Raw genomic sequence first — 27,549 nt, forward strand, 5'->3', positions numbered from 1 at the left:
ACAGATCTGTCCTGGAGGAAGTGCAGCCAGAATGCTCCTTGGAAGCAAGAATGGCCAGACTTCGTCTCACCTATTTTGGTCATGTTGTCAGAATGGACCATTCCCTGGAGAAGGATGTCATGCTTGGTAGGGTGGAGGGTTGACGAAAGAGAGGGAGGCCTTCAACGAGATGGATTGACATGGCTGCGATGATGGGCTCAAGTATAGCAGGGATTGTGGGGCTGGCATGGGATCAGCCAGTGTTTCGTTCTGCTGTGCATGGGGTTACTATGGGTCGGAAATGACTCGACGGCACTTAACAACAACAACATGTGTCTTTAGGGCAACACCTGAAAGTGGAATTGCTGGGTGATAATTTAGGATAGACTCAACTACTGACAGAGTCACTAGATGGTGCAAATGGTTAACATGTTTGGTTGCTAACCAGAGTTGGTGGTTTGTGTCCACCCAAAAGCACTTCAAAAGAAAGATCTGATGATCTATTTCCAAAAAAATCAACCTTTGAAAACCTAATGGAACGCAGTTTTACTCTGACGCACACGGTATTGTCATGAATTAGAATCAACCAACCCACAACTGTTACTTACTTTTTTAAATAAAGCATAGATGCTTAAGAGGAAGTTTGAGAAATCATTTTGAAAATGACAGTTGCATAATGTAACCCATAATTGAAGACATAAAACCAAAAAACCAAACCCACTGCTGTGGAGTCGATTCCAACTCTTAGTGACTCCACAGTGTTTCCAAGGCTGTAAATCATTATGGAAGCAGACTGCTTGATCTTTCTCCCACAGAGTGGCTGGTAGGTTTTAACCACTGACCTTTTGGTTAGTAGCCCAATGCCTTAAGCACAGCACCACCACAGCTCCTAATTGAAGACACAAAGGATGTTTCAAATACAATCTTGAATTTACCTAGTATTTCAGGAAAATCCATGTTTGGCAAGGTCTATATTTCAGCAGACAGTAATCAAGGCAGTGCTGCACATTCTGACTTGTCTAAGGTTATTGCAGGCTGAGCGAACCTTCATTTGATTGCTCACTGAAGAAATGGAGAGATCAGGAAGCTAAACCAAGGGCACTGACTCGAGAGACTAAACTCTAGGCCCCCTGATTTGTCTTGAATATCAAATCCATTGCCTTTTTCTGTTGTTAAGATTTTACACTGGTAGACTTGGATGATAACAATATTTTTCCCATATAAGATTCCGTCAGGCTTGGCTGGAGGGCAAAGGCCAGTGAGAGTTTTGAGTGGGAAATGGCAGGAGAGCTCTGTTCCTTTGCAGAGACTTGAGGCATGGCTGGGACTGAGGCATTTGCTCTTTGCACCTTAAATTATTAACTCAAATGTTCTTTCTCATATACATGACAGAGGTGATGGGTCAAATGTTGGTGAGGGATTTATTGACAGGGTAGAAGCCCATGCCTGGAGGAGGTCACATAAAGACCATGAAAGGCATTGCAGGGAGAAACCACTGCTCAAGCCAAGATAGCCCCCAGCTCTGCAGGAGCTTACTGGCTCTCAGTGTTCACTTCCCTAATCTTTATATTCAAACCATATACCTTAGGGTCTGGGAATCAACACAGTGCTTATTGACTGCTCCTTTTCTGGAACACTGAGCAGTTCTGGGTGTCCAGATACATTTTCTATCTCTAAGGCTAGTGTTAGGAAGAGATTCCTGTCTTTCCTGGTCATGCAGAGAGAGAGTGTTTCCAGGGCATGTCCTGCAGTCTTTTGCACCACAGCATTGCATGAATATTTTCTAATGTAGAATGCTACACACTCCTCATAAACTCCATGATGCTCTGTATATTTGCTGCTGCTACCTTTTCACACAGTTTTTTTTTTTTGTTTGTTTGTTTTTTTAAATCCCTAAGAGAGATATTCCTCCTTTATTTTTTCAGGCTTGCAATTCTTTAACTAAAAAAAAAAAAAAAAAAGTCCAGCTATTAAGGGGGCTTGCTTTTTCTCATTAAGACCCCGAACCACAAGGGTGTCTGATTAAATTAACCATCAGTTCTGGAGCCCAAGCAGTACTCTGTTTCATCTTCAATTTTCTTATTCATACAGGAGTGATAGAAACCCTTTACTCCTTTCCTATCACAGTGGGTTCACATGGCACAGGGGACATGTCTTGTCACCGGCTCTGAAAAGACAAGTGTCTCATAAACGGTAGTCAGAATAAATCAGTGTTGTATATCTTTGAGAACATTTGTTAGCTATAAAATCAGATATGAAAGGGAGGAGGAATACATTGCTTGTGGAAGAGAATATTTCATATTTTCTCAATCACATTTTCTTGGAAATATAGTGTAGTCAATACGCAATACTTGAAAAAAGAGCACATGTTTATTTTGTTCTTTCCTTTTCACCTGAGTCCGTTTTTTCCACGTCTATTTTATCTTTTCAGTTGAGTTCTGCACTTTGTTTTGTCCTCCTCCCTTACTTCTGAATTTATTCATTGAATAATCCATCTTTACCATGTAGGCAGTGCCGTCACCACAAATCCTGCAGCTTCTCAGACTGACTATAAAGTAAACCTCTTTGAGAAGCCTCGGGATGGTGACTGGTTGCATAAAGTAGATTATACCTGTCTGAAGTTTCCTGAAAATGGTCGTGTGCCACTTATTACCTGTCTTTGAAATGAAAATATCAAGATAGTTTATCTTTGAAATACTCCTCTCCAGACGACAAGGTTGAAAACTTAATAGTACCATGAATTCAGTTTAAAACAACAGTCTATTTATTCAATGTACTCTTTTCCCAATTCCATACCTTTGAAATGTTCTCAATAAAGCTATATATTTTAATATTGTTTTTATTATACTAATTTATTGAGGCCAAAAGTGTACTTGATGCTGGGAGAGAAGGAGGAAGGAAAGCAGAAAGAGAGGGAGAGAGAGATAGAAAGGAATAGCTAGATGGATAAATTGATAGATAGGAAAGAGAAGAGACTGAAGAAATTACTTTTTATATGAAGTTATACTCTGAAAATCTGCTTGAAGATGGAAGCATTGCAGAAATGAGATTTACTCTTTTGTTTCTGTCTTTGTCTTTCTCAAACACATGCAACTTTAGTGAAGACATCATCTATTACACTGATGATTCCACTTTATGCCCTGAAAGATTAAGACTTAAAAATAGATAGATTTGAGTCATTTACTTCTTTCCTTTTAGAGGAGTAGTCAGGGTTTCAAGCAAAAGTTACATCTATTCCTTATTACAGCTACCCCTATATTCACACCAGTGGCTCTTATTAATAGAGTAACCCCCAGTGGATAGTTGGCAATGTCTGAAGAAAATTTTGGTTATCACAGTTATGTGTGGGTAGGAGGGTGTTACTTGCATCTGGTAGGAAGATGCCAGGGATGTTGCTGAACACCTTATAATGCACAAGATGGAATCAAGGAATGATCCTGCCCAAAATGTTGGTATTGCCAAGATTGAGAAAATCTGATTTATACTAACCAAACTTCATAGCAGATGGTGAAGGGTAAGGAATTAGAAGAGAAGACAAGGAGAAAATAAAAAATAAATTGGGAAATTACTGCAAGCCAGATATATACATTGCTGCTGCTTTGTTAGGTGCCTTCAAGTAGGTCCCCTCTCATAGCAATCCTATGTGCAACAGAATGAAGCTGCCAGTTCTGTGCCATCCTCACAATCCTTGCTATGCTTGAGCTCTTCTTTGCAGCCAGTATTAATCCAAGTCTTTGAGGGTCTTCCCCTTTTTTGCTGACCCTCTAATTTACCAAGCATGATATTTTTCTCCAGAGACTGGTCTCTCCTGACAACATGACCAAAGTAGGTGAGATGATGTCTGGCCATTCTTGCTTCTAAGGAACCTTTCAGCTGCACTTCTTCCAGGAGTTTTGTTTTTTTTTTTTTTTTTCCTTTCCTAAAACATTTTCTCTTTTACTTTTGATTGTGCTTTTAGTGAAAGTTTACAGAGCAAATTCATTTTTCATACAGCAATTCATACACATTTTGTTTCATGACATTGACCGCAGTTTCCCACAATATAACAACTCTCTTCCCACTTCCTTCCCATAGGTAGTTACCTCTTCCCTATGTCCCTCCCTCCCATGCACTGCTGTCTACTCCCCCACCCCAATGTCTCCCTGTTGCAAACACTGCCCTTTTGTTCTCCCTGGATTGCTCCAAAGAGTGTATCTACCTGATGTAAATATTCACCCTATATGACTGTCTATTGTTTCACCAGAAGCCATACAAATGAGTTCAGTTCCAGACCTGAAGGGTAACTAGGGGCCATAATCTCAGGATCTCACCAGGCAGAATCTGAGCAGTAAACCTGGTCTTTTTTAAAAAACGATTTTGAGCTTTGTTTCGCATTGTTCTTCTATTCTATCCAGGATCTCATACATGGATCCTCCTCCAAGTGGTTGACAGTGGTAACCAGGCACTATCTAGTTCTGGTCTCATGGTCATATAGGCCGAGGATCACATGGTCGACTAGTTCCTTTGACTAATTGTTTCCTTGCCTCTTTGGTTTTCTTCATTTTTCTTTCCTCTGGATGAGGAGGAACCCCTCATTTCATCTAGATGGCCGTTTGCAAGCTTTTAAGATCCCAGTTGCTATTCACCAAAGTAGGATAAAGAGTAATGTTCTTGTGTAGTATGTTATGCCAGTTGAGCTTGGTTTCCTCTGTGACTGTGGTCCTGAGCCCACAGATGCAACTACTCGCTCCTTCTGGATAGCTGGCTATGGCCAAGAAGCCACCGTACTCTTGTCCCTTGTCAGCTCTACTATACACCTGGATATTCTTACAGCACATACAAATGTACTTGTAGAAACATCTGCCAACCTTACACATGGTCATGGACACACTCCCCACTGCCTAGACACACCTGATCATTGAGCCTGCATAAAACATACACTATTTCTTCCATTTACTTTTTATAAACACAAGTAATAAATATATATAATTAACTATTCTTGCTTTTATTATTATTTTTTTATTCAGTCAAAAGAAGAATGGACAACCCAAGCAAGTTAAGGGAAGTGTTTTAAATCATTCAACTAGGTGCATATGATTCAAATGCTCATGTTTTGCCTATTTCCTCTCACTGGGGTCAGGAATTACTCCACTGAGTGATGGAGAGAATGGTATATTTTATCAGTATGAATTGACTTGTTTTATCAAGAGATATATACATAGAAACATACACATACATATGTATACATTAGAGACACACACATACACGTATATGTATATACCAGATAGTCTGATCTTGTTGTGCATGAGGTCACCATGAACTGGGGGCCAACTTGATGGCTACTAACAACAGTAACAACAACTCTAAGGCAACACTTATTAAATTGTGATCCAAAACCAATAAAGTTAATATCTCCTGGAAATGTGTTTAGATATGTAATTCTAAGGCTCATAGATATGGCCTGCTGTGCTGTTGTTCTGTTGTTGAGTCAATTCTGACCGCTAGCAACCCTATATGACAGAGTAAAGTGCCCCATAGGGTTCCCTAGGCTGTAGCTTTATGAGAGCAGATCACTAGGGCATTTCTCCAGTGGTGCCTCTGGTGAGTTCAAATGACCTATTTTCTAATTAGCAGTTTAGTGCTTAACCATTAGGTCACCAGGGCTCCTAATAGATATGACCTAGCAAACTGTGTTTTATCAAGCCTCAATGATGCTGATGAATGCTAATGTAAGAACTACTGCTCTACAACATTCAGTCAGAAAGGTCTTCTGGCTCATTTCTGAAGTTGTCTAGTGTCCGGGAACCCCCTTACCTCTAATTTCCATAGACTTTTTTTCTTTTCTGGAGCCAAAATTTATTTTCCTGCTGTTTTCACTTTGGTGGCTTCTCCTTTCTTCTCTGTTTTTGAACTTGAAATAACTAAGACAAGCACTGGTTTTTTATCCTTAACATTTTCAACAAATAGCAACATTTTGTGGCCATCAGCCCTCTTGACCTCCAACTAATAGACCCCTTACTACTCTTTGAGGTCATCATCTTACACCTGTCGCTTGAGCACTTTCTTAATAAAATTAACAAAAAACAAAAGCAAAAAACCCCTTAATTCCTCTAATTTCAAAACTAAGAATTTTTAAGCAGACCTACCAGAAATATAAATTTGTGCTTTTATTTTGACATTTCTTCCAACATTGATTAGATAATTTCTAATCTCCTTTTGTTTTATACTCAAGTGTGAACATTTCTTGAGAGTATTCTTATTGGTGTTCCCTGCTTGAGAGAAAACTCATAGTATAAGAATTAACCATTTTAATAAGAAACCAACATTCTCATGAGATTTGTAAATTAAATTTTCTTTCCAACTTTTGTTTAATATATTCAGTGTCACCTTGTAAGGCAACTGAGATAATTTTGTGTACCCTATCAGTTTGTTTCCTGTTTGACATCTGTATTTGTTTATATAGCTTTCAAAAGTGGAGAATTCTGTCCCCAATTTAATGCTGATGGTTTTAAGTTAGAGAGAAGAGAGTACGCTTGTAAATGAAAGTTTTTGTTTTTTAAGTTGTCTTTTATTGTAGCTGAGTATTTTCTAAATAAATATTCACAGACTTTATCAGAGATTTCAGTAGGATAACATAATCACAGGCTTTCAGAGAAATAGGGCTTAAACATCATTTTTATTTATAGGAGATTCCTCTGCCATTGAGCAGTGGAACTATTGAAAATTCATGAGAGGAATATAGTTGACCAAGTGTATGTTTCCTTGGGAAGGTGAAATCTTAGGTTAAGGTAACTGCTCAAAGAACTTTAACAAGGACATTGTTAAGGGCATTGTCTATCAAAACAAGAGTTTCAAATTTCTGATCTTCCAGGCTAACTAAAGAATTATCTAGGGACTTTATTAAGAATATAGATTAAGTAACTCTGTAGTGGTGACAGGGAAGATATGCAGGTAGCCCTTGACTTGTGATGGGGCTTCTTTCCAATAACTCCTTTGTAAGTTGATTCTGACATAAGTCAAATACCTATTCCTTTTTGTCTACTATTATTGCTTTGTATTATTCAGTATGTTTACAAATCCAGTCATCTGTGAGTGAACATCTGAGAATGAAATATCACCAAATTACACTCTACAATATTGTGTGTAGCACATATTACTAAGGGTAAGATGTGCAAAAAAAAAAAGGTGGTTGTAACTCAAATATGTCCTAAGTCAGGGACAACCAGTATTTTATTAACCTCCTCCAGTAATTTTTAATGTGCTAGATTTGGAAACCCTTTTGCTAAATTTAATGAACAAATCTGTCCTGGAGGAAGTGCAGCTGGAATACTCCTTAGAAATGAGAATGGGCGGACTTTGTCTCACCTACTTCAGTCATGTTATCAGAAGGGACCATTCCCTGGAGAAAGATATCACGCTTGGTAAAGTGGAAGGTCAACAAAAAATAGGAAAGACCCTCAACGAGATGGATTGACTCAGTGGCTGCAACAATGGGCTCAAGGATTGTGAAGACAGCGCAGGACCAGGCAGTGTTTTATTCTGTTGTACATAGGGTCGCTATGAGTCAGAGTTGACTCGATGCCACGTAACAACAACAAGAATAACATGATAAATTACACATTGTCTCCTCTATGAAGATCCAAAGGAGAACCTTCTCAGTCTGTAGCAAAGGAAAATATTCTGCTTTTCTAAAGACACTGCTGTTTGATCTTGTGAACATAATAAACTTTATAACTGGTTTCATTTTTGATTTGACAGTTAGGAAGCTACATGACAATTTTGACCCACCATTAGCTTTTGTATAGGATTTTCTAGAATACATTTTAATATTCTTTTTTTGTTGTTGTTCTGACTGTATTTTAGCTTTCTTTCATTTAACTTCCATAACTCTTCTTTTATTTAATTTTTGTTTTCTGGTATTTTAAGTAATTTTTTGCTATTCCCAGTTGCTGTGGAGTTGACTGTGACTCATAGTGACCTCATATATGTCAGAGTAGAACTGTACTCGATAGGGTTTTCAGTGGCTAGTTTTTCATCCAGGGCTTTCTTTTAGGGTGACTCTGGATGGATTCAGTCAACCATTTATACCTCCTAGAGATCCCTCGCTTGTAGTGTTGTTATTTTTAGTTGTTGTCAAGTTGATTCCTACTCATGGTAAACCCATGTGTGAAGAGTAGAATTTCTCCATGGAATTTTTAAGACTGCCACCTTTCTAAAGCATATCACCAGGCCTGTCTTCCACAATGCCACTGGGTGGATTGGAACTGCCAGCCTTTCACCTTGTAGTGTAGCATGTAACTATTGGTGCCACTCAGGCATATATAAATAAATACATTTAATATCTATAGCAAAAAGACTGCCAGATGAGTCACCAGTGGGGCTCTTTTAGAGAATGCTATTTACTAATCTTTAATTAACAACTTAATGAACTTAAAGAACTTAATATTCTATTCTCCATATGGAGTACTTCTATGACAGTAAACCAAGTTATGAAAGAGAAACATAGCCAAGTAGTATACGTTGTTGTTGTTATTGTTGCTAGGTGCTTTCGAGTTGGTTCTGAATCATAGTGACTCTATGCACAACAGGATGAAATATTACTTGGTCCTGCACTATCCTCACAATCAATGCTAGGTTTGAGCCTAATGTTGCAGCCACTATGTCAGTTCATCTCCTTGATGGTCCACCTCTTTTGCCCTGACCCTCTACTTTACCCAACATGATGTCCATCCCCAGGGACTGATTCCTCCTGATAACATGTCCAAAGTACACGAGATGAAGTCTCACCATCCTTGCTTCTCAGCAGCCTTCTGACTATACTTCTTCCAAGATAGATTCATTCATTCTTCTGGCAGTCCATAGTTGTATATAGAATTTTATATTCTATTTCCCACTGTAAGTGTTTTATGATGTTCATTAGCAGTTTAAAGGCTCTGAAAAATATGCAATAAAGATGTTTAAAGATTGTGAACTTAGCATTTCCCAAACTTTTAATTAACCGAACACTCCCTCCTTCCCCCAAAGAACACATGCTAACATTTCCAAACAGTATTTAATTTGGGAAATGCTATATGGCTGCTTATGGTTCCAAGTGTTGAATAGCAATATAGATGAAATGAGGAAAACTATTATGTTGGATGAACAGAAATTATCAAGCAAAGATGGTATAAATAAACTTAATTAAGTGAGTAAACTTTAGGAAAATGTGCTGGCCAATTGACAATCATGAAGAGAAAGATAAAATAAGGAGAAAGAAAGGCTATAGAGAATCTGTATTCTTGCACCTGAAGAATGGAATGCTCTCCAAAAGGACACATTTGCAATATAACCAAATAAAGCTGAGATCCTAGCTGATCAGAACCATGGCTCCCTTTTCCTAGTGCTCATGGTATCACATTATCATGTAGTGTAAATAAGAATCCTTGAGTGTTGCAAACAGTTAACACACTTGATTGCTAACCAAAAGGATGGAAGTTCACTTAGAAGCACATTGAATGAAGGGTCTGGTGATCTATTACCAAAATGTCAGCCATCAAATATCAAATGAAGCACTTTTCTACTCTGACTCACATTGAATTGGCATGAATCAAGTTGACTTAACTGGACTGGTTGATTAGTGTAAATGAAGGTAGAGCAATCTGTGGTTTGAGGTACAGCAAGCAAAGGCAAAGCGAGAGTGATCAGGTGTCTGTGGAGTAATTTGGGTGGTGGCGTAGTGCCTAAGGCATTTGACTGCCAACCAGAAGGCTGGCTGTTCAAACCCACCAGCCACTCCTCAGCAGGAAGATTGGGCAATCTACTTCCGTAGTGATATTACCTTGGAAACCCAAGGAGGGGTTGCCATGAGTCTGATCTGACTCGACAGCAGTGGGGTGGTGGGATAGGTCAGACAGAGGGTAAAGTGATAAGGGAAAGAGATGTATGTATGGATTAAATTGGCCCTGAGAGCATAGGCTTTCACTGGAATCTGCAGACATGTTGTGGGTCCTGGAGAAACTGGTCAGAACATGAGTAAATTAAACATTTTATGTGCCCTTTTTGCCTTGGTTTTCTTATCTGTATCACTAGGGGGAACAGGGAGAAATTCTGCTCTGTTGAAGGAAATGTTTCATGTGAATCCTGTTAATTGATTTTCACTTTGTCACTCCAATTCACAGTCCATGTTAAATAATTTTAAACGTGACCCTAATCTTTGAATAAACACAAATTATACAGAGGCTGGGAGAAATTAATATAACAAAATTTAGTTTGGAAACTTCTAATGTCACTACAAGTTGAAATCTACTCTATAACAATGGGTTGGTTAATGAACCCTGGTGGCATAATGGTTAAGCACTTGGCTACTAACCAAAAGGTCAGTGGTTCCAAAGTTCAGCGCATATCCACCCTGTAGGACAAGGATGTAACAGTCAACCTTCTTAAAGATTTCAGCCTTGGAGACCCTCTAGAGCAGTTCTGTCCTGTCCTACACCATTGGTATGAGTTAAAATCAACTTGACAGTAGCAGGTAATGGATAATGTGTAGAGGTATAACCTAAGATGTTAGATGAAAATAAGCATTGGCTTTCAGTTCCCTGCCTAAATCATTTGGGGTGGAACAAATGAAAGATAGGCATTTACAGGCCGTCCACAAAGAACCACTCATGAGAGTTACTCAGTAGTAATTGTAAAAAGGTGTCATTGTTTTGCCATATCATAAAGAGCAAGATCAATAATGCAAATTCTGGGGGCCCAAAGAAATAAGTGGGCTGAAATACCTTTGTAGTCATTAGGAATGCAACTAACTCTTAACATCTCCTGAGGGCCAATTCCATGATTTTTATTGGTTCATCACTAAGTTGATCACTTGAATCCATTTTCCTTTGCTGGGTGGCCATATTTATTAACAGGGAAGCTTCTGTCAATCTTTCTTTTCTAGTTGAGAAAATGTACCCCCTTTGATATCTCTTTATCTGTTATCTCTGTTTAAATTAAATGTCTGTAAAATTTTATCCAAACTCTTTTCTTCTATATTCAACCCCAGATACACACATATGCACAAGCCTGTGGGGTGGCATTTTCTAAAGAAATCTTCTTGGTTACTCTACAAGCCTATTTCAAGACATTTTATAGACCTAAATGATCTTTACTGTTTTGAATTACATGTAGTTCCAGCTGTAACATTTAAGTAATTGAGGGGAGAGGATTATTAAGTTACCGAAAAAAAGTTACGATCTTTGTTGTGGCTGTCAAGACATCTCCAACTCATAGCTACCCTAAGAGCACTAGAAAGAAACTCTGTCTGGTCCTGTGCCAGCTCATGATCCTTGCTGTACCTGAGCCCATCGTTGTAGTCACTGTGTCACTCCATCTTGTTGAGGGCCTTCTGCTCTTTTGTTGACACTCCACTTTACCAAGCATGATATCCTTCTCCAGGGAATGGTCTCTTCTTATAACATGGCCAGAGTAGGTAAGATGAAGTCTGCCCTTCTTCCAAGAAGCATTCTGGCTGTACTTCTTCCAGGACAGGTTTCTTAGTTCCTTTAGCAGTCCATGGTATTTTCAGCATTCTTTGCCAGAACCACAACTCAAAGGCATCAACTCTTCTTTGGGCTTCCTTACTTATTGTCTAGCTCTCACATGCATATGAGGCGATTGAAAATACCATGGCTTATATCAGACACACCTTAGTCCTCAAGGAGACATCTTTGCTCTTCAGCACTTGAAAGGCATCTTTAATAGCTGATTGGCCCAGTGCTATGTATCATCTGATATCCTGACTGCTGCTTCCATTGGTGTTGATCATAGAACCAAGTAATATAAAGTCTTTGACAGCTTCAATCTGTTCTCCATTGGTCGTGATGCTGCTTATAGGTCCAGTTGTGAGGATTTTTGTTTTCTTTATATTGAGGTGTAATCCATACTGCAGACTATCGTCTTCAATCTTCATCAGCAAGTGCTTCAAGTCATCCTCACTTTCAGCAAGCAAAGTTGTGTCATCAATGTATCTCAGGTTGTTAATGAGACTTCCTCCAATCCTGATGCCATGTTCTTCTTCATTTAGTCCAGTCTCTTGGACTCAGCCTTCAGATTGAATAAGTATGGTGAAAGGATACAAGTCTGACACACTCCCTTCTTGATTTTAAACCATGCGGTGTCCCCTTGTTCTGTTTGAATGACAACCACCTGGTCTACGCATGGGTTCATCACAAGTACAATTAAGTATTCTAGAATTCCCAATTCTCAATGTTATCTATAAGTTGTTATGATCCACACAAACAAATGCTTTTACACGGTCAATAAAACACAAGTAAACATCTTTCTGGTATTTTTGCTTTCAGCCAAGATCCGTCCGACATCAGCAATGATATCTCTCATTCCATATCTTCTTCAGTATTCACCTTGCATTTCTGGAAGTTCTCTGTCAATCTACTCCTGCAACTCTTTTTGAATTATCTTCAGAAGCATTTACTTGTGTGCAGTATTAATGATATTGTCTGATAATTTCCACATTCTGTGGGATCACCTTTCTTTGGAATGGGTACAAATATGGATCTCTTCTAGGGAGTTGGCCAAGTAGCTGTCTTCCAAACCTCCTGGCATAGCCAAGTGAGTGCTTCCAGCATGGTATCTGTTTGTTGAAACATCTCAATGGGTATTCCATCAATTCCTGGAGCCTTGTTTTTTGCCAATGCCTTCAGTGCAACTTTGACTTTTTCCTTCAATACCATGGGTTCTTGATCATATGCCAGCTCCTGAAATGGATGAACATCAACAAATTCTTTTTGGTACAGTGGCTCTGTGTATTCCTTCCATCTTCTTTTGGTGTTTCCTGCATCATTCAATATTTTTTTTGGCCATAGAACTTTCAATAATGCCACTCGAGGATTAATTTATTTTCTTCAGTTCTTTCATCTTGAGAAATGCTGAGTGTGTTCTTCCCTTTTGGTTTTCTAACTCCAGATCTTTTGCTCATTTCATTATTATAATTGATTTTTGTCTTCTTGAGCTTTTCTTTGAAATCTTCTGTTCAGCTCTTTTATCTTGTCATTTCTTCCATTTGCTTTAGTTACTCTCTGTTCAAGGGCAAGTTTCAGTTGAGGTCTATGAACACTGAATATTCTTTGTAATGATTTGAAACAGGCTATTTGGGTCACTGTGATAATTGGGGTTGTGTGTCAACTTGGCTGCACCATGATTCTGAGTGGTTTGAGCAGTTGTGATGTGGTTATTCCCTTGAGGAGATCTGAAGTACATGCTTTGAGCAGCCAATCCACTGAAAGAGAGTTTCCCCAGGCATGTGACCTGCTTCCAATATATATATGTGGACATCCTGGGAAAATTAGAACCTTCTGTGGATCTGGACCCTGATGTGCTGCCTACAACTGTCCATGAGCTAACAGTCTACCATTCTGCCTGGTGATCCTGGATTTGTCATCTGCTGAAGTCAACAGCCTGTATACTGCCTGTCAACCTAGAGCTCATCAGCCCCTCCAGGTGCATGAGTCAGGAAAAGCCTACAGCTTGATGTTTGATCTAGGAATTTGGAACTTGCCAGCCTCTATAACTGTGAGCCAGTTTCCTAAGATAAATTTCTCTCTCTTGCTATATATATATAAGCTTTACTCGTTTTGCTTCTCTAGAGAAACCAGCCTAACATAGTAACCAAGAAAATTTCTTTAGAAAATATTTTTCCAATAGGATTTTGTTTGTTTTCAAATAGAGAAGAATCCAAAATTACAGAACTTTAATTTGAACAGAGATAAGATGATAAAAGGTTTATCCAGGGTGAGTGTAGGTGTGGGGGTGTTGGGTTAACTGTCTCAGCAGTGTGATACTTTTCTTCCTTGTCTATTCTATGCACAGAAAAGAAGGAGGGGCTGTACAGCTTAGGCTTCAGAGTGACATCTTTGTTCTTTAACACTCATGTCTTTGGCAGCAGATTAAGCCAGTACAATACATTGTCTGATTTCTTGAAGTCAACAGCCAGTATATTGTCTGTCAACCTTGAGCTCATCAGCCCCTGCAGATGCTGCTTCCGTAGGCATTGATTGTGGATTCAAGTAAAATAAAATCCCTGACAATTTCAAATTTTTCTCCATTTATCATTATCTTGCTTATTGGTCTAGTTGTGAGAATTTTTGTTTTCTTTATATTGAGGTGTAATCCTTACTGAACATTGTAGCATTTGATGTTCATGAGTAAGTGCTTCAAGTCATCTTCACTTTTAGCAAGTAAGGTTGTATTATCTGCATATCACAGGTTGTTAATCCTGATACTGTGTTCTTGTTCTCATAATCCAACTTCTTGCATCATTTGCTCAGCATACAGATTGAATAAGTATGGTGAAAGTATACACTCCTGACACACATGTTTTCTAATTTTAAACTACACAATATCCAGTTGTTTGTTCAAACAATTGCCTGTTGGTCTAGGTGTAAGTTCCATTTGAGCAAAATTAAGTGTTCTGGAATTCCCATTCTTCACAATGTTATTCATAATTTATTATGTTCTACACAGCTGAATGCCTTTGCATAGTCAATAAAACACAGGTAAATATCTTTCTGGTATCCTTTCGTTTTAGGCAGGATCTATCTCACCTCAGCAATGATATCCCTCATTCCACATCGTCTTCTGAATCCAGCTTGAATTTCTGGCAGTTCCCTGTCAGTTCCCTATTGCAAATGTTTTTGAATAATCTTCAGCAAAATTTTATTTTCCTTTACTGGAAAAAATTTCCTTGCTTTACATATGCCAAATAAGAAAAGAAGTAAAATAACTATGCAGCAACTTTATGATTGTATTGGCCATCGAATAAACAGCTAACTGACAACCCTGAAATCAAATGTTTAAAATAACAAAGGCTTATTTCTTTCTCACCTGACATATACAATATGGATCAATTAAGACTTATACTCCATGTCTTCATAACTCTCATCTGTGTCTTAGGGTGATGGATTACATATCACTTCTATTCCCAAGTCAATGCGGAGAACCAGTTACATGGACCATAGTCTGAATCATTGTCCTCTGTGACAGGCTGCATGTCATATTTGCTCCCAACTCAGTGGGGAAGAATCAGTCACATGGTTCTACCTAACTGCAGAGGAGACAAAAAGCACAATCTTATCAAATGCCTGGCAGGAGAGGAGACATGAAGAAGGTGAGGAGTCCACTAACTACTATAGTGCCATTGTGGTTGGTTTCCTGGTTTCCTTTCATCTGCGCGGTGTCATTTTCCTCTTCACTTTTTTTCATTTTGCCCTCCTATCCACTACTTAGCACCTTCAACTAGAACTAAGAATAACTTTGTTTCCCATTATGGACTGTCCCAGTCTCTGTTTTGTCTCTCAAAAGCTGTGTGAGGGGCTAATTCCTTGATCTCTTTAGGCCTAGTTTTATCAGCCATAAAATAAGTAGTTGGATTAGGAGCTCTTTAAGTGACTTGCCCAATGAAAAAGTTTATGACTTCATGAAAGGCTAAATAAACCCTCTTCCTTTGATTATGTTGAACTTGCCAGGCAGGTAAAATAAGCTATATATGGCTGGGGAAACAAAACCAGCAATGAAGAGATAAGCAGCTGTGGAACACTGGAGATGAGCAGGGATAGAGATTAAAGATAAACTGCTGAGGTGGACCTTAGACATCAATCTAAGAGATCAGAGGCAGGTAAGAAATAGTGAGGATATGATCACATCTAGGATCTTCTGACATTAATACTTCATCCACAAGCATATAGGGCCTAACTGCAAAGTTCAGACAAAGTTTCCTTTTTGAGATTTCAGTGAAACACACCCAGAGCTTGTGTCTTATGGTTGTACAGTATGATCAACACTACTTATCTGTGAAGTATCCCTGTGTGGTGCCAATGGTTGAGCATTGGATTATAAGCCAAAAGGTCATTGACTCAAACCCACCAAGAGGTGATCTGCTTCTGAAATTTCACAGACTTGAAAACCCAGTTGTACACTGCACACCTGGGTAACCATGAGGAGATCTGATATATGTGCTTTGAGCAGCCAATCCACTGAAAGAGAGTTTCCATAGGCATGTGACCTGCTTCCAATATATATGAGCAAACAGTCTACCATTCTGCCTCAGGATCCTGAATTTGTCATCTGCTGAAGTCAACAGCCTGGATATTGCCTGCTAACCTTGAGCTCATCAGCCCCTGCAGGTCCATGAGTCTCTCAAAAGCTGAGATTTATGACTTAATGGCAACTAACAACAACAACAACAACCACCCACCTGTCAGTATGTTGCACTGTGGTGGCTTGCATGTTGCTATGATCCTTGGAGCAATGCCACTGATATTTCAAATACCAGTAGGATTACACATACACATACTTACACATACTTGACAGGTTTTAGCAGAGCTTTCATGCCAAGAAGGACTAGGAAGGCAAGCCTGATGATCTACTTCTAAAAATTAGCCAATGAAAATCTTATAGATCACAACAATATAGTGCTGGACTGTGAGTGTCCTAGGTTGGATTGCACTCAAAATACACAATGGCTACACAATGGACTCAAACATACCAATGGTCATGAAGATGGTGCAGGACAAGGCAATACTTTATTATTTTGTACATGGGACCACCATGAGACATAACCAACTTACCTACCACTATCAACAACAATAACAGTGTGAACATGATAATTACAGACATCTTTTACTCAATACTAGGGTAATCAAAGTATACATACAATTTTTATCAGCTGAATAATATTTGAAAGCTAGTGTAGTGCCTAAGGCATTTGACTGCTAACCAGAAGACTGGAGATTCAAACCCACCAGCCGCTCCTCAGAAGGAAGGTTGGGCAATCTACTTCCGTAGTGATAGCACTTCAGAAACACAAGGAGGGGTCACTGTGAGTCAGATCCAACTCAACAGCAGTGCATATGGAGTAGGAGATACTAATTGTCTTAGTTAGGTATGTTTCCAAATATTTGAACTGCTGTCATTGTTCTGATACACATTTCTTTAAACTATGTATATCTTCCTCAAATAATGGCTTCCTGAAAGGAATAATACATGGGTTCATTCACATAGATATATGGATTCACAGAAGCTGAGAAGGGCAAGGGCAGATAGATGAGCCTGCCGTAAGCAGGGAAATCTCAGACAAAGTCTAAGAGGACCAAAGTGGGCAACAGCCCTGAACCTGCACAAAGCTACAGCCAGAGCAAATGGAAGACTCCATCTGTATATGTTGTCTGCTTAGCTCTTTGTGCTTGTCTTTTGCCCCTACCTACTACATAGTAAAATCATAGTCAACACCATGTATGGAGACCCTGCCTGAAAATAAAACTGATGAGGAAACCAGAATGAGAAATGGAGAGAGATTCTCAGTGAGGTACCTTCAGAAACTAAGTCCAGATACATGTACATGCTAAGGCCTGAAGCTATTTTGTACATCTGGGATTTTCCATTACATAAGCTAATATTTTTACTGTTTCTGTGTAGGGTAGCTTTAGCTGGGTTTCTGCCACTTATATTGGGATGATTACTAACTTGTACCTATGATACAGCTTATTGGGCTAAGGTTGGGTAGGCATTCTGATAGGAAACAAGTTGAGCAAAGGCATCTAGATAGAAAATCTCAAACTAAGGGTTTATTCAAACTAGTGGGTTTATGCAAACTAGGAAAAAAAAAAAAAAAACTGCCATAGAATCAATTCTGACTCATAGTAATTTAAACTACCCCCATGTTACCCACTGCCATCAAGTTGATTCTGACTCATAGCGATCCTCATCAGGTTTCCAAGTGTGTAAATCTTTACAGAAGTAGATTGCCTCATTTTCCTCCCATGGACCACCTGGTGGGTTTGAACCTCTGACCTTCTGGTGAGCAGCCAAATGTCTTACCCACTACGTCACCCCAAATAACCAAAATCAAACCCACTGCCGTGGAGTCAGATCTGACTCATAGCAACCCCTCCTTGGGTTTCTGAGGCAGTATCACTATGGAAGTAGATTGCCCAGCCTTCCTTTTAAGGAGTGGCTGGTGGGTTTGAACTGCCAGCCTTCTGGTTAGCAGTCTAATACCATAGACACTGCACCACCAGAGCTCCCCCATTACGTCACCAGAGCTCCTTAATTCAAAGTAGAGGGTGCATTAAATGGAAAGATAAGCACTGCCTAGAAAAGGAGTACTTTGAATTCTTTGATCTACCAAAATCAAAACCACTACAATTGAGTTGATTCAGTCTCATAGCTACCTTATAGAACAGAGTAGAACTGCCCCATAGGGTTTCCAAGACTTTATTGGAACAGTCTGCCACATCTTTCTCCTGCAGAGTGGGTGGTGGGTTTGAACTGCTGATGCGTTGGTTAGGAACATTGCACTTTAATCACTGTACCACCAAGGCTCCTTAATTCCCTGAAAAGGAGTGTGAATGTTATTCTATACCCTACTGCCGTTGTGTTGGTTCTGACTTATAGTAACTCCTTTATTCTACAGAAAATGAGAAACTATGGAAAGTTTTTGAGGAGACTGTTACAATGTAAGAACTATGCCTTCCAATGAGTTACCTGGTAGCCGAAAGTAAGAGGATATACAAGGGAAAGATTTAGGAACATATTATGAAAGACAAAAACAGTACAATTAATAATCACTTTGGTAATGAATATAAAGATTTATTATATTTTGGGAGAGAAAGGAATGGAGGAGGAAGTCAAGAGTGAGTGGGATTTTAAGTCTTTTTCACTGTCTAGTGAAATAGTAGGCACTCAGTGAATAGTTTTGAAAGAATGGCCAGCTGGCTGGATAGATGGAGAGAAGAGTTCCACTGGCAGTTTACTAGAAGACAGAAAGAAGTGAATGTGTTTCTGATAGTAGGTCAAGAGTATGCAAAATAACTCAAATTTGAAACTGTTGAGAGAGGTTAGTCCTAGCCAAGCCCTGGGATTCAAAACTCAAATGAGCATTTATCCACGTACCTGAAACATAAATGATAATCATGGAAAATAATTCTGTTTCTTGTTCAGCTGGTACATTTATTTTGAAATAAGCTATGACTCTGTTGTGCATGAGGTCAGCCTTATATTCTTTAGCCCAGTGGAGGCATTAACAACACACAGCATGTAGGTCAAGGCAGTAGGAAGGAGATAGTTCTTAGGGCTGGGTGGTTACTGCTGTAACCATGAAGCATAATTTCAAGTTAGCTGTTTGTCATTCTTTTTACTCCTTCATTTTCCACCTTCTCACATGATGTCCTTCCACTTTCTTTGTACTCATTGACTTCCTTCCTGTTAAGGTTATCCAAAGTTCAACCTTGTTACTCCTGCCCCAGTCTCCCCAGTCCCATATACCCCACTGAACCATCTTCATTAAATTTGTCTTCCCTGACATCCACAAATTTTTCATCATTGCTTCTCTTTCTACTCCTCTCCAGTTCTTTTTCTCCTCCTTTAGTTGCAAATTTAAGCAGAATTTTTATTTATTTGGAGGAATTGACAGTCACCTGACGTCAGGAGGACCACTCTTTCAAATTATATGCACCTCAATGTGATTGACTAACAGTTAAGTTGAAATGAAAGGTAACCTTATAAAATAGTACTAGCTTTTGAATAGAAACTCAAATTTGCCTCCTTGGTGTGGCTTATGGGGGGGTACTACCTGTTCCTAAGAAGCTCTGGTGTCACAGTGCCTAAGGCATTTGACTGCTAACCAGGTTGGTGGTTCAAACCCACCAGCAACTTCTCCAGAAGGAAATTGGGGCAATCTACATCCTTAAAGATTGACTGTCTTGGAAACCCAATAGGGGTTGCTATGATTTGAAATCGACTTGGCAGTGTTATTTATTTATTTATTTATTTATTTTTTTTTTTGGTGGGGATGCTATTCCTACCCATTCAAACTGACTTTCCACCTGGGGTAGGATTTGTACATTAGTGGCATTGATTGCTGGAGCAATCATAGATCTAATCAAGAGCTACACATTCCAGAAACTATCTGCCACCCCTTAACTGTAGTGGGGAATATCTCCAAGTCAAAACCAAAACCCTTTGAATCTTAGAAATGAAAATTGCACAGCCATCATTCAGTCCAACTTTCTTATTTTAAAGATAATAGATTAGAGGCCCAGGGAAAGTTATGTATGCTGTGCAAAGTCCAATATTCATTTAAATATGTCTTTTTAATTTTTTTTCTTACTTTAAAAACATTTGAATTTTTTTCTATATTGTTAAATATTTTGCTAAGACCTGCATAATATTCTATCATATAGATGTGCCAGAATGGATTTCACCAAGTATCTCTTTAGTGCATTGAGGTTATAGTCATTGTTTCACTTCTATAGATAATACTGGCATTAGTTGTATACTGGTGGAATTCTCACCTTCCCTGTAAGGGACCAGGATTTGATTCCTGGCCAATGTACACATACCCAGCCACCACTTGTCTGTCATTGGAGGCTTGTGTTGGTATGATGTTGAGCAGGCTTCAGTAAAGCTTCTGGACTAAGACTGACTAGGAAGAAAGACCTGGCTATCTACTGTTGAAAATAAGCCAATGAAAACCCTACAATTATAGCAGTCTGATCCTCAGCCAATCAGGAGGATGGTGCACAATGGGATGTTGCTTTGTTCCATTGTGCACAGGGTTGCCATAGGTTGAGGACTGATTCCATAACAGCTAACAACAACAATATGGATAATACTATGACAAACGCCCTTATACCTAAGTCTTTGTACACATCTTTATCACTCCTGAGGTTCATTTGGAAGTAAAGGGTTCTCTGCATCAAAGGCTATGCACGTTGTGAAGACTAATCTCAGTTGCCAAATTGTCCTCCTGAGAGGTTTTCCCAGTTTCCAATACTCGGTGGTGGATGAAAGAGCCTGTTTCTTTACATCCTTATGAACACTGGATATTTTCATTAATGAAAAAACGAAATGGAAATGCAGTCTTTTTTTAATTCACATTCCTGTACTTATTAGTGAGCTATACCTTTATTTTTTCATATTTCATTGGCATTGTGTTTTCTTTATGCATTCTTTAATTAATGTCATTTTCTCTCTTATTGTTTTGTAGAAATTTTAAAAAGGTAAAATAGAGTCTGCAAAAGAATCCCTCAGTCGACGGTAGTTGTTATTATTACTATTAATATCATCACTGTTTATTTTGTTGTCGTTGTGGATGTTGTGCCTGCAGCTCAGTGCTATCTCATACTTAGGAGAAAGTATAAAAGGTACACAGCCCCTGGTCAAAAAGAATATGTTAGGCTGATCAGAAGGTAGCATGTATCTCTATTTCTTTGGGAAAAATCACCAAAGTGTATCCCAATTATGCTGCTGATTTTAAAATCTTTCATCTGCATCTTTTAGCCAGGCTCTGTTCCCTGTGGAATAAAGAAAAATGTGGTTTATGCTTCAGGCAAACATATAATGAACGGCTCGCAGATGGCTCCACCTCTTTTGTTTCCTCTCTAACTAGGCACTAGGATTCTTTATTTCTGTGGAAATTATGGGAATTGACCTCAGAGAATACATAAATTGCAAAGTGCCTCCTCTTTTTGTATAGCATTTTGCATTATCCTTATTTTTTTCCCCTCTAGAAAGTGTGAAATTACATATCTTAAATGGAATCGGTGTAGCAGTGTTTTATCTTTTTAAATATTTAGCAGTACACAGTGTTTACTTTTTATGTTTCATGCTAGAATATTGTGTTTTATAGAAGACTATCAGGGAATTTCCTTTTTCATTTTTATAGCAGGCCTCAGACTCACCCGGGCTTGTGCTCATTCGCCTGCTGCTGTGATTGAACTCTTCCTCTAGGGCAAGAGTAGCATTGATGATTGGTCACTGCATCAAGCATTAGTGAAGAAAGATGGAGAGGGTGCAGGGATGTTCACTATGGTCCATGGTGGATGAAAACTAAAAAATATACCAGACTCTTTTGTGCAGTTAGTGATGGAAAGTTAGTATGTGTAACTTGCTTAGCTTAATTACAAAAGATTTTGTACTGGTGGGGAAAGTGACAGTGAGAGAGCCTCAAAGATTATTTTGTCTTGGTCTTAGTTTGGCCTCCATTAACCATCTGTCATGAGTTCACCTTGCTTGCTTCTAATTGATGCCAATGGAAGCAGCAGTCAGGCATCAGGCAACGTATAGCACTGGGCAAGTTGGCTGCAAGAGACCTCTTTCAAGTGCTGAGGAGCAAAGATGTCTCCTTGAAGACTAAGGTGCACCTGACACAAGCCATGATATTTTCCATCGTCTCATATGCATGTGAGAGCTGGACAATAAATAAAGAAGACCAAAGAAGAATTGATGCTTTTGAGATGTGGTGCTGGCAAAGAATGCTGAAAATATCATGGACTGCTGAAAGAACTAACAAATCTATCCTGGAGGAAGTGCAGCCGTAATGCTCCTAGGAAGTGAGAATGGCCAGACTTTGTCTCACCTGCTTTGGTCATGTTGTCAGAAGGGACCATTCCCTGGAGAGGGATGTCATGCTTGGTAAGGTGGAGGGTCGACAAAGGAGGGGAAGGCCCTCAACAAGATGATTAACACAGTGGCTGCAGCTATGGGGTCAAGTATAGTGGCACGGGACAGGGTAGTGTTTCGTTCTGCTGTGCATAGGGTCTCTATGAGTCAGAGGCAACTCGACGGCATCTAACAACAACAACAACAACCATCTCTCAGTTGGTAGTTCTGTAGCGGATTGCATGTTACTATGAGGCTGAAAGGTATGCCAGAGGTATTACAAATACTAGCATGGTCACCCATGTGGGCAGATGTCAGAGGAGCTTCCAGACTAAAGACACATTAGGAAGAAAGGTTTCAAGATCTACTTCTGAAAACTTGACAATGAAAACCCCATGGACCACAACAACACATTGTCTGATATGGTGCTGGAAGACGAGCGCCCAGGTTAGAAGGCACTCAAAATGCACATTGGCTACAACAATGGGCTGGAGCATAATGAGGATCTTGAAGATGATGCAGGACCGGGCAATATTTCAGTCTGTTGTACAGTGTTGCCATGAATTGGAGCTGACTCGATGGCAATTAGCAATAACAAATTTGGCCTAGTGCTGCTTGTCTCCCTCTGACTTTACAGTAGCAGTGGAAGTGATAGTCTTCAGAGAGAGCAAAGGCAGGATGTACTCGTTCAATGTACAATATTAGGGTGCTTCCCTGTTGCAAAAGGAAGGTATCACGGGCTTGGTGAGTTTAAGCCTCCTGTGATTCTCTGAGAACACCTTCTCTGAGTTTCCTTGAAATACCTAGATCCTCCTACAGGATAGCAGTATAGATGTGGACCAGGTTCTCTTTGAACTCAGATTAATGAAAGGCATTGGAGACACATTTGCTCCATAGAAGAAAGTAGAATTCATTCTCCAGGTGCAGGAGAATGGGCTTGAATGAAAAAAAAAAAAAAGAGTTCAACATGTGTTGGTGGTGAAATTGCTTAACCTTTCAGCTGCACTAAGTATTTAGACACGTAGGAAGATAATCATATCAACCCCCAGCCTATTTAATAGGGCAAATGAGTTAAAACTCTGATAAGATTTTAAATTCATGTCAATCAGCAAATTCAAAGCATAGCACTATACTTAGAAACTCACGATTACTCGTAGAATATCCTTGTGAGCAAAATTAATGCATATTAAAATTTCTTAGCAGTTATTTTAATCTCAAATACAGCCTGTTTCAAATGAGTTTATATCCCTATTCTAGGCATGATGGGCTACCTCCCAATAGGGTAGACTTCCTTTAAAAATGAAATTTTCTGCTATTTCTGAATTTTGTGCTGATCTTTCTTAGGTCATGGTCAACAATCTTAAGTCAGAAAATTTATGAATGACTTGGAGAAGTCTCCAAGCTACCACTTTTTAATGGGAAACCCAAAAACTGTTCTTCCAGGGAACTGACTTAGCCAGCGAGCTTTATTAGCTCATGCCACTTTATTGTGTACTTTTGTAAGCCATGTTTCTGTATTATGAACACCTTATTTTTGATATGGTCAGGTTAACTGTTTTAGGTCAGAAAAGCAGAAATAAGTCCAAGAACTGATTTTCAAGAAGGATTTTTTCAGATATGTATTTGAATGGGCAATATATTTGCTAATACACTTGATGTGTTGCCTTTTTGCTTGTTTTATTGTTATTTAGATTTGGGTGAAAGTTTACAGAGAAAATTCACTTTCCATACAGCAGTTCATACACACATTGTCTCATGCCATTGACTACAATTTACCCCAATGCAACAGCTCCCCTCACACTTCCTCCCAATAGTAGTTACCTCTTCCCTGCGTCCATCCCTCCATGCACTCCTGTCCCCTGAACTGTCTCCCTGTGCATAAACAGCCCTTCTTTCTCCCATGATTGTTCTCTCCAAGGAGTGTATCCTCAGGTAAATGTTCAACTCATATGGCTGTCTTTTGTTTGGCTGGAAGCCACAGGTGTGGGTTGAATTCCAGACCTGAAAGGCAACTAGGGACCATGGTCTCAGTGGTTCCACCAGGCTCTATCAGGCCAGCAAACCTGGTGCCTCCCCCCCTTTTTTTTCAAATGATTTTGAGTTGTTTTTCCTCTCTTCCTTGTTCTTCCCTTTTTTCCAGGATCTCCTACATAGATCCCCCTCTGAGTGGTTGACGGTGGTAGCTGGGTACCATCTAGTTCTTCTGGTCTCATAGTCATATAGGCTGAGGATCGCATGGTGTACCAGTCATGAGGACTAATTGTTTCCATGAATTTTGGTTTTCTTCATTCTTCTTTGCTCTGGATGAGGAAAGACACATCATTGCATCTAGATGGCTGCTTGCAAGCTTTTAAGATCCCAGTCGCTACTCGCCAAAGTAGGAGGTGGAACAATGTTTTGTGTAGTATGTTATGCCAATTGAGCTTGATGTCCTCTGAGACTATGGTTCTGAGACCATAAGTTCAACTACTCGCTCCCTCTGGATAGCTGGCTGTGACCAAGAAGTGACTACAACTTTGTCCCTTGTCAGCTCTACTATGCCCCTGGAAATTCTTGCAAAACATACAAATACACTTGTAGAACAATTCTCGGCCAACTCTATGCATGGTCTTGGGTACACTCCCTGTTGCACAGACGTACCTAATAGTTCAGCCTGTCTACCCAACTATCCACCTGTATACCCGTGTTTGCCTTCACTGACAATGCAGTACTGTATGTGCAAAGGGTTCATCTTTGTTTTCTGCACCTCCCATATACCTCTCTATGTCTTCCTCTTCCTCAATGCCACCATGTTGATCACTTGCATTTGGTACATTGCCCTCTTCACCCAAATCAATATTTATCTCTACCTATCTAACAGGGTTCCCTACCTTACCCTCCCACCCCTGGTAACCAACAAAGATAATTTCCTTCCATAGATAAACCATTCCTTGACTTTTACAATAACAAACTAATTCAATATTGGCCCTTCTGTGATTGACTTATTTCACTCAGCATAATGCCCTCCAAGTTCATCCACATTATGTGATGTTTTGCAGATTCTACATTATTCTTTAGGGTTTCATAGTATTCCATTGTGTGTATGTACCATAGTTTAGTTATCCATTCCTCACTTGACAGACATCTAGGTTGTTTCCAACTTTTTGCTATTGTAAATGGTGCTGTGATGAACATGGATGTGCATATGTCTGTTCTTTTCATGGCTGTCACTTCTTTAGGATATATACCTAATAATGGAATGGCTGGATCAAGTGGTATTTCTATTTCCAACTTTTTAAGGAATCGCCATAATGTTTTCCACAGTGGTTGTACCATTTTATAATCCCACCAGCAGTGTATGAGAGTCTGAATCTCTCCACACCCTCACCAGAATTTGTTATTTTCTGTCTTATTGAATGTTCCCACTAGTATTGGGTGTGAAGGTATCTCATTGTTGTTTTGATTTGCATCTATCTAATGGCTAATGATCATGAGCATTTCTTCATATTTGTTGGCTGCCTGAATTTCCTCCTTGGTGAAGTATCTATTCATGTCTTCTGCCCATTTTTAATTGGATTATTTGTCTTTATTATTGAGGTGTTGGAATTTTCTATAAATTCTAGAGATAAGTCCCTTGTCAGATATGTTATTACCAAATATTTTTTCCCAATCTGTAGGTTCTCTTTTGACTCTTTTGGAGAAGTAGTTGGAAGCACATAAATATTTAATTTTTAGAAGGTCCAATTCATCTAGTTTCTCTTCTGCTGTTTGTGTATTTTGGGTTATGCTTGATAGTCTCTTTATTCCACATATTAAGGCCCCTAAATTTGCCCCTAGTTTTTCCTTGAGGAATTCTATAGTTTTAGGTTTCAATTTAAGTCTTTAATCCATCTGGAGTTAGTTTTTGTATGTGGTGTGAGGTACAGATCTTGTTTCGTTTTTCTGCAAATGGATATCCAGTTTTGCTAGAACCATTTATTAAACAAACATTCTCTTCCCCATTTAATGGATTTAGGCCCTTTGTCAAAGATCAGCTGACCATAGGTTGATGGATCTATTTCTAGGTTCTCAGTTCTATTCCATTGGTTTATGTGTCTGTCATTGTACCAATACCAGGCAGTTTTGACTATTGTGGCTATATAGTAGGTTTGGAGATCCAGCAGTGTGAGACCTCCTATTTTGTTCTTCTTCAATAGTGCTTTGCTTATTCAGGGTCTCTTTCCTTTCCATATAGAATTAGTGATTGGTTTTTCCATATCCTTAAAAAATGTTGATGGGATGTGGATTGGGATTGCATTGAATGTATAGATTGCTTTGGGTAGAATTGACATTTTCACAATGTTCAATCTTCCTATCCAGGAGCATAGTATGTTCTTCCATTTTTGTATATCTCTTATGGTTTCTTTAAGTAGTTTTTTTTATAGTTTTCTTTGTATAGGTCTTTGGTGCCCCTGGTAAGATTTATTCCCAAGTATTTTATTTTTTTTGGTAGCTATTGTAAATGGTATTGATTTCCTTATTTCCTTTTCAGCAATCTCTTTGCTGGTGGAGAGTAATCCAACTGATTTTTGGACGTTGATCTTGTATCCTGCTCCTGCCACAATGTTAAATCTCTCAACTGGTTCCAGTAGATTTTTGACTGAGTCTCTTGGGTTTTCCAGGTATAGGATCATATCATCAGCAAATAGGGATAGTTTAACTTCTTCCTTACCAATTTAGAAGGCTTTGATTTCCCTTTTTTGCCGTATGGCCCTGGCTAGGACTTCCAGTACAATGTTGAAAAGAAGTGGTGATAGACGACATCCTTGTTTAGTCCTGTTTGCAAGGGGAATGGGTTCAGTCTCTCTCCATTAAGAATAATGTTGGCTGTTGGTTTTGCATAGATGCCCTTTATTACGTTGAAGAATGTCCCTTCTATTCCTATTTTGCTGAGAGTTTTGATAAAGAATTGGTGTTGGATTTTATCAAATGCCTTTTCTGCATTAATTGATATGATCATGTGGTTCTTTTTCTTTGTTTTATTTATGTGGTTGAGGATGTTGATTGTTTTTCTAATGTTGAAACATCCTTGCATACCTGATATGAATCCTACTTGGTCATAATGAATGATATGTTGTTGGAGTCTATTGGCTAGGATTTTGTTGAAGATTTTTGCATCTATATTCATGAGGGATATTGGTCTGTAGTTTTCCTTTTGAA

The sequence above is a fragment of the Orycteropus afer genome, unplaced genomic scaffold, assembly GCF_000298275.1.
Source record: "Orycteropus afer afer isolate SDZICR_OR568_19922 unplaced genomic scaffold, OryAfe1.0 scaffold00207, whole genome shotgun sequence".
In the NCBI taxonomy this organism is placed as follows: domain Eukaryota; kingdom Metazoa; phylum Chordata; class Mammalia; order Tubulidentata; family Orycteropodidae; genus Orycteropus; species Orycteropus afer.